This window comes from Ascaphus truei, chromosome 3, assembly GCF_040206685.1.
Source record: "Ascaphus truei isolate aAscTru1 chromosome 3, aAscTru1.hap1, whole genome shotgun sequence".
Taxonomy (NCBI): domain Eukaryota; kingdom Metazoa; phylum Chordata; class Amphibia; order Anura; family Ascaphidae; genus Ascaphus; species Ascaphus truei.
In genome coordinates, this window is record NC_134485.1 from 120,006,577 (window position 1) to 120,021,449 (window position 14,873).

General features: G+C 45.1%; 1 long non-coding RNA gene across 1 annotated transcript; it reads left to right on the forward strand.

Annotated features, from left to right (window-relative positions):
- Window positions 1-7,595: 7,595 nt before the first annotated feature.
- LOC142490962 (uncharacterized) lies at window positions 7,596-10,597 on the forward strand. The gene is made up of 3 exons (XR_012800182.1): window positions 7,596-7,704; window positions 9,326-9,422; window positions 9,721-10,597. It is a non-coding gene; the product is annotated as an uncharacterized LOC142490962 (long non-coding RNA).
- The last annotated feature ends 4,276 nt before the right edge of the window (window positions 10,598-14,873 follow it).

The window sequence follows — 14,873 nt, forward strand, 5'->3', positions numbered from 1 at the left end:
CAGTATTGGCTCTCCTTTGGACCCTTGGCTAGTAACTTTTTAATAGGTGGGAAGCAGGGAGTCTCTGGGGGTGAACCGTGGGGACCCCCTGCTTCCTGAGATGCATACCTCCCATAGGGGGTGCCGGTTGCAGCTCAGCAGGGTAAAGGATCCCTGTCATGCGGGCCAATAGGAAGCTGCAAAGGATGACGTGACGGCTTCCTATTGGCCCGCGTGGCGCAGGAGATTTAATATGCCACACATAGACCAGCCGGAGCTGCAACCACACCCCCTATGGAGGTAAGTATCTCAGGAAACGGGATCCCAGGAATATGAAATGAAGATTGAGCTCCAAAGAACCCCTGCTTCAAACGTATAACGCTAAAAAAAGCAGACTTGCTGCATAAACATCATTATGCCTCAGGCACCAACATTCTTTCGTAGGCTGTACGGGACAGGGACTCACTAAATTCTATATTATTATTATTATTTCCAAACATATTCACATATGACCAGATTCCACGTATTAACTGACTTTTTGGGGCACACGTCTACCTTATAATTTATTTGATAACTGGGGCATTTGTTAATTTATTAATTTAATATGCGGTACCCATCCATGCATTAATTTAGTAACTTGATCTGTGGAACCTACAATATGGTTGCTTCCCCTCATACAGAGGTAAAGGGAAGGGTTCACAGTGTAGTGTAGGACCTGCATTCATTTTGGTTATACCTTGACGTGGTATGCAGGCTTATGACGCTTTGGCCAAAGGGTTTAACTAAATAACCAAGTAAATATTATTGAAGTATTTAAACGTTATACTTCTTATAGCATTGGGCACCCCTGTCTTTTGTTGTATACATTTGCCACGCCCAGTAGCACTCTCTTTGACAAATAAAGATTCATGATGTGGTGGGTGTGGGAATTTGAGCTAGTTGGGAATGTGTGCGAACCTACAGTATGCACTCATTCCCTTGCTCATTCTTGGGCACATTCTCTATCACTGCAGCACCCATCCACTCATTAACAAATCACTTTCTTGATGCCCATCTACTCGATCACTCTGTGTGCCCATCCACCATTAACGCACCCAATCTGGAGTATATCCATGTAATGTCACTCGCGATGTAGCAGCCATCTACTCTGAAGCCCCTATTCACCCTTTCACTCAGTCTAATCCCCATTCATGCATTCACTCACTTTGAAGCATCCATCCACACAAGCTCTTTCACTCAGGTCCTATCCATTCATGAAATTAATCTTCTGGTAATCACTGCTAAAGTATTTCCTCCTCCACCTCTCTTCTCCCCCCACACCCCCCTCCCCTATATGGTTCCTTGTTTTTACCACTATCTAAGGTCGGATGCTCCAAGGTTGTTTAAATCAGGGCTCATAACGTGATGTTACCTAAAACAGAAACCGACTTTATTTTTCCTCGCATAATTTGCAGGTCATTACCAAGGTCTGTTATAGTTAATGCTATGCTCTTCATAGGATATAACATGACTTAACGTTATTTTATTGTCCTTTGAGGATACAGGGTTATTACTAATGTGACATTAACTGAGATTAGTTAACTTTAATTATCTGACCCCACGATGTTTGCTGCTGCACCACTCTTGAACAAAGCAAGAAAGAACATCCAGGTTGAGGACCATAAAAACCATTTATAAACTAAGCTAAAGCACATGCACAGAAGCAGACTTTGAGAATTAATATCGCAATACTAAAACTTAGCTACTTTAAGCCAGTAGCTCCCAATCTTTTTTACATTGTGCACCCCCCCCCCCCCCCCCCGCTAGAAAAATAAAATTGGTGAACCCCTAATTGATAAATCTTATTGCCTACTCATCAGACTATTACTAACAGAACTATTTGACCGATCCCAGGCAGGATGGTGAATTGAGCTAGGGGGTGGAACACGTTTGGTAGGGCCCAAAACTGCACCTCAGTTTGTACAGACAGCATGAGTGGTACAGGCAGTCGTCATTATCCAACGTTTCACTTTACAACGAATGGCATATCCAACGCTTTACAATGCAACCCTATGGGCTATTTTTCAATGCCGGAATGTGTTATCCAACATTCACCGCCACTGATTAACATGGGACTCGCTTTACAACGGTTTCACTATTCAATGCTACTTCCAGAACGGATTCCGTTGGATAACCGAAGACTGCCTGTATAGCTGTCATCACTGGGAGAGCTTTCAGTCATTTACTATAATGGATAAAGTCATATCCCACAATGCCTTGCTGCTGTGGATGCAAAGCATTGTGGGGAGTGATTTTGGAAGCTCCTGCTGTAATTGACCGCTTTACAACTCACACTAAGGTTCAGTTTGGGGCAGTGCCCCCACAGGCTGAGGAGCCCATTGCCTGGGCTCCACCATTACATTATTTTTTTTTTGCCGAGACCCTAGGGCAGGGGTGGTTGCAGACCAAGGTTGCAGTTCAAGGAAGAAGAGCCATTTTATAATAAAAAGTAATTGTCCAAAATATTAAGAGAGCTGCAACACAGGCATGAATATTACACCCCTCCTCCCCCCCAAACACATACATTATACTATACACACACTAATAGGTATATACTGTATAAGCATTAACATACGCCAAACTTCAATCAGAATTAGGGGGGGGGGAATATGTGGGGGAATAAAATGCATCTCACAAGAATAAATCCCTATATTTTGTGTTTTTCCCATTGTTTTTCAGTGCAAAATAGTTGTCATTTTCAAATACACAATGCATACATACAGTACAAATTCACTACCCGCTCCCCAAATACATGGACACACTCTACCCCCCCCCCAATACACGCACACCCCCCCCCCCCAAATACATGCACACTCCACACCCCAAATACATGTGCGCACACTACCCCCTCATATACATGAACACAGTACCCCCCAACACACACACACTACCCCCATCCAAATATATATATATATATATATATATATATATATATATATACACACATACACACATACACACATACATATACACATACGGTACATACACACATTGGGCCTGGCTCTCCTCACTGTCCTGGGTTGCTGCCTCTCCCTCACTGTGCTGCTCTTTGCTGGGGGGAGGGCAGCGCTGGTCTGGCCTCTTGTTGCCACGCGGCTTCTCCCCAGCTGCTGGCATGCCTCCTGCACTATCCCACGCCGGGCCTCTCTGACGTCGGCACGCGCCCGCTTGAGACAGGCCCGGTGTGGGACAGTGCAGGAGGCATGCCAGCAGCTGGGGAGATGCTGGGTGGCAAAAAGAAGCCAGACCAGCGCTGGCCTGGCTCTCTCTCCTCTCCCCCCCCATTCCCCCGCAACCAAGAGCAGCACAGTGAGGTGATCCGCATGTAGGTACTGAAAGAGCCGCAGGCTGTCTACCACTGCCCAAGGGTTTATGAATTTTTCAACTTCACTTGAATCTCTCTCTATGATACTTGCATCTAACTTTATATTGTGAGACAGGAATTTCAATTGCAGACTTGCACAAAATATTCATTTTTAACAGCAGGATATTGAGGATAAGGACACAAATGTGTAATGTCATCTCTTCTGTCTTAGAAAGTGTACACGCATCAGACATGTATTATATATTTTTGTGCAGACAGCAGTTGCATTGTAATTTGAGCAGTATCACAATCTTCAACGGTTCCTTTAAAGCAGCAGTTCAAGCTGCCGTTTTAATATATATATAAATATATATGTAGAAGGCTTCCCCCTTACCTCCGCAGGGGCATGGGGAACCCCGTGGTATGTCGGGGAGCTGCGGGGGAGATCGCGTCACCGGGGGCTCCCGGTGGCATACACAACAGGGTGCCCCAATCTTGGATGCGTTCGTGCATGCGCGGAGGTTCACGCATGCGCAGAAGAGTTGCGGCGGACATTATAGTGAGCTCGAAGGGACTCCCCAAGGTCGCACATGCACAGAAGAGAGCAGTGGCGGCCATTACAGCATTGCGCACGCGCAGCCGAATTAGCGCATGCGGCCCCAATTTTAGGAAGGCTCTCCAGGGACTACAGTTCCCAGCAGCCCAAGAGCCTGGAACCCAGGTGACACCAGAGAGCCAATGTAAGAGTGAGATTCTCCTGAGCAGAGAGATATACATTGTTGCGAGCAGTGAGAGTCAGTTGGATCCAGACAGAGATTGGGGAAGGTAGTGTACAGAGAGCAGTGCTCTGCTGTACTAAGCCACAGACACCCCAGGCCCAGGCAGGCCCCACTCCCCACTAGGTTAGTGGGTAAGTTTATAGGGACGACCCCTTAGGTAGGGACCCTGCCCTTAGCTGAGAGTGAGTCTAGTCAGGGATACAGCTGCAGTGCTGTGTGCTCTGACAAGAAGAGACAGTGTTGCTTTGCAGTGCAGCACAGCAGTTAGTTTGGCAGTTTCAGGAAAGGCCCCTTTCAGTGCAAGGGGGGGTTGCTTTCTACAGTACAGTGTTATGTAATATCACCGGTGCCAGTTGCATGCAGTGATCGCGGTCTGCGTCTGGGCTCAGACAGGCTCTACTGCAAGAGACATTCTGAGGGTGAGACGCTCCACGAGGGAGACCCCTCACACGGAGGTGGGACACCGCGGAGGCGGATTCCTGTTCCTGCGTCAGACCCTTTTCGAAGTTCTTTACACCCGGGCATGGACGTGTGCCCAGGCAGGTATCTATAAGTGCACCAACTATACACACGTGAGCAGCGCTGCCGTACATCTGGGTGGGGGTCCAGGACACTGGGATGCTGGTGCCGAGCACCCAATTATTGTGGGCACTGTATGGTTGGGTTACTATTGGGCGGAGAGGCCAAGGGCCTGTACAAGGGGATATTGGTGCCCTGGCACCCAATGTATGTTTGTTATGCATAGAGCTGTTGATACTCTATTATGATACTGTGTGTTATGTTACTGATCCCTATAGTAAACCCTTTTAGCCATAACCTTTGGTGTGGGCTGGTTACTTTATGGATGTTCTTATGTGAGGGCCATTCTACAGTCTTAGAATCTCACATAGGTGGAGGTGCTGATTGAGGAAACGTTCCAGAGAAGCACCCCAGGTTCCCATCAGCGGAGGCTCAGGCCTCCTGTGAACCTGCAGGTATACGCACCACACCTGGTAACATATAGGTTCCCCTTCACATGCACTATCTGCGATTAGGGTTGGGGGAATACCCGTTATATATATATATATATATATGTAATTTTTTTTCCATACAATATGTGCATCAATACAATCTACAAGCTAAGTTGTCGATCGATCTGTTCTCCTTTGATCGATCGTGAAGATTCAGCTCGGGAGTTCACTAAATGGCCGTTAGTGCAGCAGAAGAGAACCATACTGTTGATGCAAAGTTCTGTGGGGAAGATCACGCAACCAGGCTGTCACTAGATACAATTGGTGCACTGCTAGAGAGAGAGAGGGCAGGGCTCAAAAAGGGGTGTGCCAGAGCCCGTTTCAGAAGAGGAAGGGGATGTGACTTTGTAAATGGTTGCTATAGGAACAAAAAATGCTAGTCACATTATAATACATTAAAAATGTATTTATTTTTGAAGTGAAACATCTTTAGTGGCACCTATTCTGATGGAGTAAAACGGGAGAGTTGGGGGCGAAATGTGAAACGGAAGTGACGTCACGGCTCCTCCCCTCCTCCCCCCGCATCTACTGTGACCTGCGGCGATAGCCGCCAGTGCCGCTCCTACCAGCCACCGCTCCCCCCCACACACACCCGCTGTGACATGCGGCGGCGATAGCCGCCGGCGCCGCTCCTAACGGCCGCCGTTACCCCCACACGTCAGCTGCCATGGGTATAGCAAGATGGCTGCCACAGAGCTTCCGGTGCTAGAGTGAAAGGTGTAGCAAGCGCGGGGATTTTAAATCAGACTCAGTGAGCCGCTGCTCAGCCTCTCACCTCCCTCCCCTTCCCTGTGTCCCGCTGACTGAGCGCTGCTGGGGCCAGAGGAGAGGAGCCCAGGGATCATGGAGGGTAACCGGGAGGAAGCAGAGCAGTGTGTCGCTGACATGCTGAATTGCCGATGGACAGGAAGGGAGGAGGGAGGAGGGAGGACCTGGCAACGATGTCCACATTAAAGGATATCAAAAGGAAGAATAGGCTGGGGAGAGGGAAAAACATCACAATCCTAGTGATTCTGTGTGTGTGCAGTGAGTAGCAAGACAGGGCAGAAGTGGATGTGCATTCCCTGCCCTTGCAGACTGGCATGAGCCTTCAGCAGAACAATGAAAGACTGTCAAACAGGACACACTAAACACTGGAAATCTCAGTGCTAGTAAATACTCAGGGTTAAGGAAATAGCAAGGTATCTGTATGACAAATCTCAACTGTCAACCCAAATGAAATATAACATTCTTCTGTGTACTGGAAATATCTGATCTATACAAAGTCAGCAATATATCAGATTGTAAAATGCAGTGGTCACAGTACTAATACAACCTCAGTGGTGCTGTGCTTGACTGCAAGAGAGAGCACAGTTATTTGAGCAAAGGAGACTATAATAATGGTACTAATTTTACAAACATGGTGTATTCATGCAGAATATAAAGGGTGAGACTATTTGTAAAACACATCTCAGTCACACGCACACGCACAGTCACACGCACACACAGTCACACGCACAGTCACAGACACACACACAGTCACCCGCACAGTCACACGCACCCGCACACTCACGCACACTCACACGCAGTCACACTCACAGGCACATGCACACTCAGTCACACGCAGTCACACACACAGTCACCCGCACACTCACAGTCACCCGCACACTCACAGTCACCTACACACTCACAGTCACCTGCACACTCACCTGCACACTCACACTCACCTGCACACTCACACTCACCCGCACACTCTCCCGCACACTCACCCGCACACGCAGTCACCCGCACATGCAGTCACCCCTCACACTCACCCGCACACTCACCCGCAGTCGCAGTCACACGCAGTCGCAGTCACACTCAGTCAACCGCACACTCAGTCACCCGCACACACGAGGAATTCACACTTAGTGCAAATAGCTAATACAGGCGATGTGTGCAGAGCACGCGCATTCTAAGTCAAATTTATTTGCGTTTTGTCAATGAAATTGTATTTTGATTTTTAATTAAAACATCACCAACACAAATACAATTTCTGTGACAAAAGTCAAAGAAGTTTCACTTACTATGCGCGTGCACAGCACACACAGCTTTTTTTTTTTAATGCTACAAGTATTTTCTCATAGTACAGAACTGATTTATTTAAAAAAAATGTGTAGGAAATTGCTTGAACAGCAGCTTTAACAGGGGAGAAGGTTCCGAATGGAACTTTTAAACTGAAAGAAAGTGAACAAGTCAATGGCGCCAGACGAGATACATAGTTAAAGAGCTTTGGGGTGTGCTGGCAACACCATTAACAGAACTATTTAATCAGTCACTATCAACAGATGTTGTTCCAATGACTGGAGAAGAGAATATATTGTATATACATATTTGTATGTACTGTATATACAGGTATACATAGGGTTAAATCCCTGGACTATCAGAGAGCACACAGCCGGCAAAACAGCAGAGGAAGACGCATGAGCTGTATCTCCCGGTGATATCATCCAGTAGAGGTGGAGTCAGGAATTCACAAGGAGTTGGCGTTAACAACCGAGTCTCTGCCAGTGTCTGCTGTTTGTACCGAGCTGGGCTGTGTTCCCAGGAAATGCTGTTTTTTATCTACCAGATTGTGAGTGCTTTTCTAAATTTGCATATTAAATTACAAATAAGATCTATACTATGTCCTGCTTTTCCGTTTGAGGTAACCATTAAGAAGACTAAAAGAAGAAAATAGACTACCTGTATCAGGCCAGATTTTGAAACACTTAAATTCAAGTGGGACATCTGCGAGTCTAATACTTTTACCCTGATTTATAGCTCCTCTATCTAACATTATATACTACACCATTTGTGGTTATTTTTTCCCCTATTTGTGCTTAGGTCATCTCTCATATATATATATAATTTCCAGCAATTTATAGGTGGACTGTGAGATGGAGCAGGCTTAAAACTAATATAAAAAATGGTGAGATAATCAAAGCAGTTAACACTTAATTCCAATACAATATAGTATCATAGATAGTCTAGTCACCTTTACAGTGCCCTTGTGATGTTCAGCAAAACGCATAGGGCCTGTCACACAGTGACAGGAGGCCCTTGTTCCTGAACGGGATGCACATTATCTGTCCCTGGAACCCAGCGGCCTCCCGAGAGCCTGAAAAAACTCGGATCAATCAAAGCAATCCAGTTTATATTTTCTCAAAAGACAGGACTAATACTGGAATGCGTTACCTTGAACTGTCACGTGAATCCACGAAGAAGGAGAGGACGAGTAAAGGTTACTCCATTAATGGTACCACAATCTATATCAAATTTATATTAAAATTGTGTACATTCACAAATGTACAGTAAGTGTTAAGTGACACATAATATTTTAACAGCCTCTAGCCTCTATATGTAATGCAAGTCTACAGCAGGTTAGTTACACGTGAGAATAAGATCTGCCTTTAACATGATCCAGTGTGAATGTTCTCATGCAACCGCTAAGGATCCTATTTAGTATAGTGACCTTCACACGTGAGTGTGACTTGTTATTTTATTGTATGTGTTTAATAAGTATTTTAATGCACTATTGGAGGCTGCTTTGCGCACAATTTTTATTAATTCACGCAACAGTTCACTATGTTTATTACCTACCCTATTAAAAAAGGTATTTCTATTTTCATTTTACTAATAGACACCTTACATATCCAATATTGAATTGTTCTGTTTATCCGATTTGCTTACTTACACTTTTTGCAATATTGTGGATTCCACGTTGGGGTTTATATTGTGGTTATAATACTATCTTATGCTACACTTATTTATCTAACCAGCCACCTAAAGTCTATTTAGAAAACCCTTTATACAGATATGTTTTACGAGCACCAGGCTCAGTGTTATTAAAGTAGGAATAGTGCTATTATCATATAACATCAATTGATACTCCAAATATTAAAGGTATCACCTAATACCGAAGTACTCATTTATTCTGCACTATCGAAACAGGACTAACACGGCTATTTCTACTTAATTCATAAAGTAGGAATGCAACTGAGCATACAATTGTGGCCAGAACACTGTGAGGTCATCAGTGACATCAGAATGGGAGGGTGTGGCTAAGTTTTAACTGCTGCCATTTGCCTGGAGTAATCATAACTCATTGGTCAAAATATGGCTAGCTAGGCAGATGTCAACAGTATTGTGAGGTCATGTGAGATCATCAGGACATAACACACTGAATGTTGCTGAGCTATACATTTTGAATCCAGGAGGAGTTATTATTCGTCAGCATGGAGCAAAGGAGGAGGAAAGTTTCCTTGTAACAGCATCAATAACACCCTGATGAACAAAGTGGCAAAGAGAGATGTGAGTGCAGTGTATTCTAACAAGGGCCAGTTGGGATAAGTGGTGGGAGACCAGTCCTCCGGTGTTTGTTGAACTTGAGATAGTTTTTTAATTGTCTGAATATTCTCCTGAAAAGCAGCCATTTCCCTCACAAACAAATGGGTTTGTTTTTGGAGTCCCACCATTGTCCCCAACACACAGTTCAGCTCCTCCCCCCACCCTTATTCACACACAGTCCCCATTAAAACACCCATGCACAGTCCAACCCCCCACACACAGTCACTTTCCGAACCCTCAGTGATTTTTTCATCTCACACAGGCAGGAAGCCAATCGGGATGAACCTTGGCCGCAATTCTGTCTGGAGGCGGAGGGCACTTGCCTTCACTGTCAACCCTGAAGATGCCCCTGACCCGAAGCTTGCAAGAGAGTGCCCAACCAAAAGCAACCTGTTTGTCAGAAATGCGCCCGGGTGTTGTCACAGCCCCTAAAAAGAGTATGTGTGGATAAAAGCGAACATCTGGTAACCATACTCTGGTGCACCAAGCTCTAGAGAAAGCATATGAGCCAGGTGTGGATGGAGCACCTGCCAGAACAGGCAGAATCTATAGAGAAGGATCTTGCTCCAGCAGAAGTCAGAAAGTGCTACAGAGATTATATATTGTTATATTGTTACACATAGAACTGTAATCCTTACAAATGTGTGGACAGCTTCCTATTAAATACCATAAAGGATCTTTCAAGTCCAATGCACTTTATAATTATGTCAGCATCAGCCACCTTTGGGGTGGAATCCCAACAGCACATACAGGAGATCAAACATATTTTTTTCAATTTACTAAGAGAAATAAGCCAAATGTAAAAACAATGGGGTTTATAATAACTTGTTTTATAAGCATTTTTATTAACGCAATTGCTCAGAAATGAAGAGGGTACCTCAGTAATTAAATGATATCAATTGGGGGTGAAAAAAAGTCCCAATACTTTTTATCTAAAAAGCACCAGACATATAAAATAAAATGATCCAATTGAAAACAGAAGGATTTATTGCTTTAATAAATATACTGCCTTTTTTTTGTCAGCAATTTTTCAGGCAGAAGACTTTGATAAATGGGCTGTACTGCCTTACAATACCATTATCACTTCTAATATTAAAAATAATCTACTGTATGCCTCAAATTTCCTGAGTGGGGGGGGGGGGGGGGTTGCTGGGCCTCTCTCCACCTAATTGTGATGTAATCTGGCTACATGGCTAAAGCTGTGGTGATGAAACTGCATCTGCAGCAGTGAAACTCACATTTCCTGGGTGGGGGAGGGAGAAGTATTAAAATGACAACTGTCTCTTATTTATTTATGTTGTCCACTAGTTCTTTTAAAGAAAAAGGTATTTATTGCAGAAAGTCTCTTCCCCTTGTCCAATGTTCCAGCATAAATGTTACACAGTATGTGCCTGTAGCAGTTTTCTGGAAACCCTTAGATGTTTGCAAGGGGCTCCAGAAGGTTCTCCAAAGGCAGTATAGTCAGTTACTAAGCCAGTGTCAGGTTCACGCCCCCCACCCCCCTACCCCCACTATAACTACCACCTTTCTCAGGTTCATAACTCTCACCCCCCATGGTCCATAATTATACCCTCCCCTCCCCCCCAAGGCCCTGATTGCCCCTCCACACCTCAGGGACCCCCCAGTGCACTGTAGGGTGGAGGGTTTAACTGCCCATGCATCATTAAGCCCTTTACTTCCAGAGAGGCCTGCAGCGCAGTGAAAGGGTTAAATATGCATTACCCCATTTCTCAAATAGGGTGCCAGCACGGCTGATAATATACAGCAGTACTTTGGCACCAGTTCTGTAAAATAAAGTAACTTCCTTAAGGGATTTAGAAAAAAAGAAAACCTGGCGCCAAATGTTCAAATGGAAAGTCCTGTGATCCTCAGAGAATCTGCACAATTGCTTGACAGGCCATGAAACGAAAAGAGAGAGAACAAACACAAATCATAGCGTACAACTGCTGGGTAACTCAGTCTACCACTATCAATATGCAACAATAAGAGTCCTAGTGAAAAAACTAAAAAATAACATTTATTATAAAATGAACTCTGTCATAAAAGACAGCACTGAAGCAACGGAGGGCAGCTGGTCATCCGGAGATGGGAAAATTCAAAACCCTACTTACAACAAGCAAGGTGATAACAAGCGGTGTTATAACAGTATCCTCTCGGCGCAGGAGAATATCCTGTCAGGGTGTAAACTCTGCTCCGCCGGTACTCTCGCCCGAAGTCCCTTCCGGTATACACAAGGCCCGTGCCGGTTGTGTAAGCAGTCTTTCTGGGGTTCACAGCCCGACAGCACGCGCTGCTGGTTCCCCTTCCTTCCTCCTCCTCTCCTCCCGGCAATAGACACGCGTGAGTGTGCCCGTGCTATTAAAGGGACAGGGGCTGTTGTCTGGATGCCGGTGACTGACAGTAAAACTGAAAGTACTAGACAAGCTGCACATACAATGGCTCAATGCGGTCCTCAGGGTGACTCCTGCCACCCACCCTTACCTTAACATTTGGCGCCAGGTTTTCTTTTTTTCTATGTTATATTCTGTTTGTACTAGACAGTAGGTACTAGGCAGCCTACCTTAATTTGAAAGATATTTGTTACTATTTGATTCACTTAGTATTATTTACACTTTAGCGCTCCAGTCACAATTTTCTTTTTTTTCCTTAAGGGATTTAATACAAATGGGTAATTGCCCAGGGTTGTCTTTACCTATGGATTACTTGCATTAAAAGTGGCTTCAGTAGACTCTGCTAAAATTGCCACTTTTTGAAGAAGAAAAAATTCCATTTTGATCATTTTGTTCATTAAATGCTTTTGTACATAAAGACACTGGGGCCTATGCACTAAGGTACATAAAAAAATCGGTAGGCCATTTAAATCGAAGTTTTTGTGAGCGTTGCTATCACGATATTCAGAAAGCCATGATTACCTGTGATAGAAAAATTCACAAAACGGGTGAGTAACCAGCGGCATAAAGATGGCCTCTCTGAAAAGGCTTTACCCGGCGGTTTCTTTCAGCTGCAGAGAGAGCTGCTCAGAGAGACTCCTCTCCCTGTGCAAATCTCGCCCGAAATGTATGTTTTTAAATTTACATTTTATTACAAGTGTAGATGATCAGGGGGTGTCCGAAGCAGAACCGCATTGATTTCAGCCTCGGGGACCCCCTGCTTCCCGAGATACAGACCCCGTTATGGGGTGCCGGTAGCTCCTATTCAATGCACAGGAGATACCGACAACCCATAACGGGACCTTTATCTCAGGAAGCAGGGGGTCCCCGAGGCTGGAATCAAAGTGGTTCATCTCAGGAGACCCCCTGCTCCCGCACACTATGAATAAAAATTACATTAAAGCAGCTTCATTACCTTAGCGGATAGCCACTAAGGCAATGAAGGGGTTAAGGCACAATAGCTTCTTTATTGAGGGCAGAGGGGGTGAGAAGCAGGTACTTGACCCTTCATTCACCCCCTTTGCCCCCAATAAACATTACAATATGTACTAAACACCAACACACAACCCACCCCCTTTGCCACCACATAAAACCAGAATTTATTTTTTTACACATGATTGATACACGAGGCTGGTTTTGTCACCGGGTGGTCCCCGCGGGTGTCCGTGGGCCTCCAGGTGGTCCACGCGGGTGTCTGGGATCCCAGAGTGTTCCCCATGGGTGAAAAGAAGAAATAACAGTGCGCAACTGAGTTGTAACGTGACGTGATAAGTGAAAATAAGTGAATTAAATAACTTAACCTAGAATTGAGCGTCTGCAGCTGTGATGAAGGGGGGGGGGCTCAGAATCCCCCTGGAGCTAACAAATGGATACGCAAAAGACACAGCGCACAACGCTCATAGTGCATTACAAATATTATTCACATAAACAATAAAAGGGTGAGTAATATGCGTACATCAATTGCAATAAAATCAAGCAGTTTCGGGATATGTTACCCAACGCCTCCGGAGACCGGATTAGGTGTCCTCGCAGTGGTTAAACTGCTATCCTCGATGGTGCAGGGTCCTATTGGAGTAGGTGCACAACCTCTGCTGGTCCTTGCTCCCCTGTGCACGATTGGGCCGGGAGCTGCTGGTTCCTGCAGTGCTTCAGCAAAGCGAATCTGGTCATCTGCTGGGCGTTTGCACTCTCCTCCGTGTGGAGTGCTTCCTGGTTCGTGACGTCACCACAGGAATTCGGCGCCGTTCGACCACGATCAAATTGCGCAGTAGGGTGCTAATAAAAAGCTAGAGCACTAGTACAAACATGTCCTACGCGTTTCGAAACATAAAGTTTCTTCATCAGGGACTGATATCAAGTGGATTCGGGTAAAGTCTAAATATCCCACGATCGTGCCTCATTGGCTCAGCCATCAGTTCTATTATCCAATAGGAAAGCGACTGGGGCGGGGTTAGAGTCCCGAAGTGCATGCGTCACTCACAATGTTAAACATATGCAAAAAAAACTTCAAACAAACTTTATTAACAAAGACAATGTTAACCATGACGCGATTGATGTGCTAAAACAAGAAAAAAAAGTATTAAAACATGGCAAAGAAACACAATAGCAAGTATTATCATTGCCCTATGGACCAATCGTGCACAGGGGAGCAAGGACCAGCAGAGGTTGTGCACCTACTCCAATAGGACCCTGCACCATCGAGGATAGCAGTTTAACCCCTGCGAGGACACCTAATCCGGTCTCCGGAGGCGTTGGGTAACATATCCCGAAACTGCTTGATTTTATTGCAATTGATGTACGCACATTACTCACCCTTTTATTGTTTATGTGAATAATATTTGTAATGCACTATGAGCGTTGTGCGCTGTGTCTTTTTTGTATCCATTTGTTCCCCATGGGTGTCTGGAGCCATTGGTTGGCTCCAACAGGTGTCTGGGGGCCCTTGGGTGGTCCCCGAGGGTATTCCCCGGGGGTCCTCGAGTGGTCCCCGTGGGTGTCTGGGGTCCTCATTGGCATACATTGCAATAAATACACATCCCCCCACCCCCAACACATACATTACAGTAATGGGCAAAGTAACTATTATCCAGATATGGATAATAGCTCACTGCCCCATTATTAAATCAAACATTAGCCAGACTGCAGAAATAATGTAAATAAACCTTTCTACTTACCCCTGCCATTCTGAACGGCATCCTCATCAGCATACTGCAGGGCCATGTCCTCCATTGCCAGGAATAATACATGAAATAAAACAATCTTATGATCCCTAACCCCTTAATCACATTAGCAGTTAATAACCGCTATAGTAATTAAGGGGATAACCCCCCCTCCCCCACTACCCACCCGGGAGGCCTTACCACTCACCCTGGAACCACTATATCCAACCTGTACCCATTGATTGGCATAGTGGTACATCATACCCATATAATATGGGCATGATAAGCCATTATAGCACTCAATGGTCACCCTAATAAAAATACAT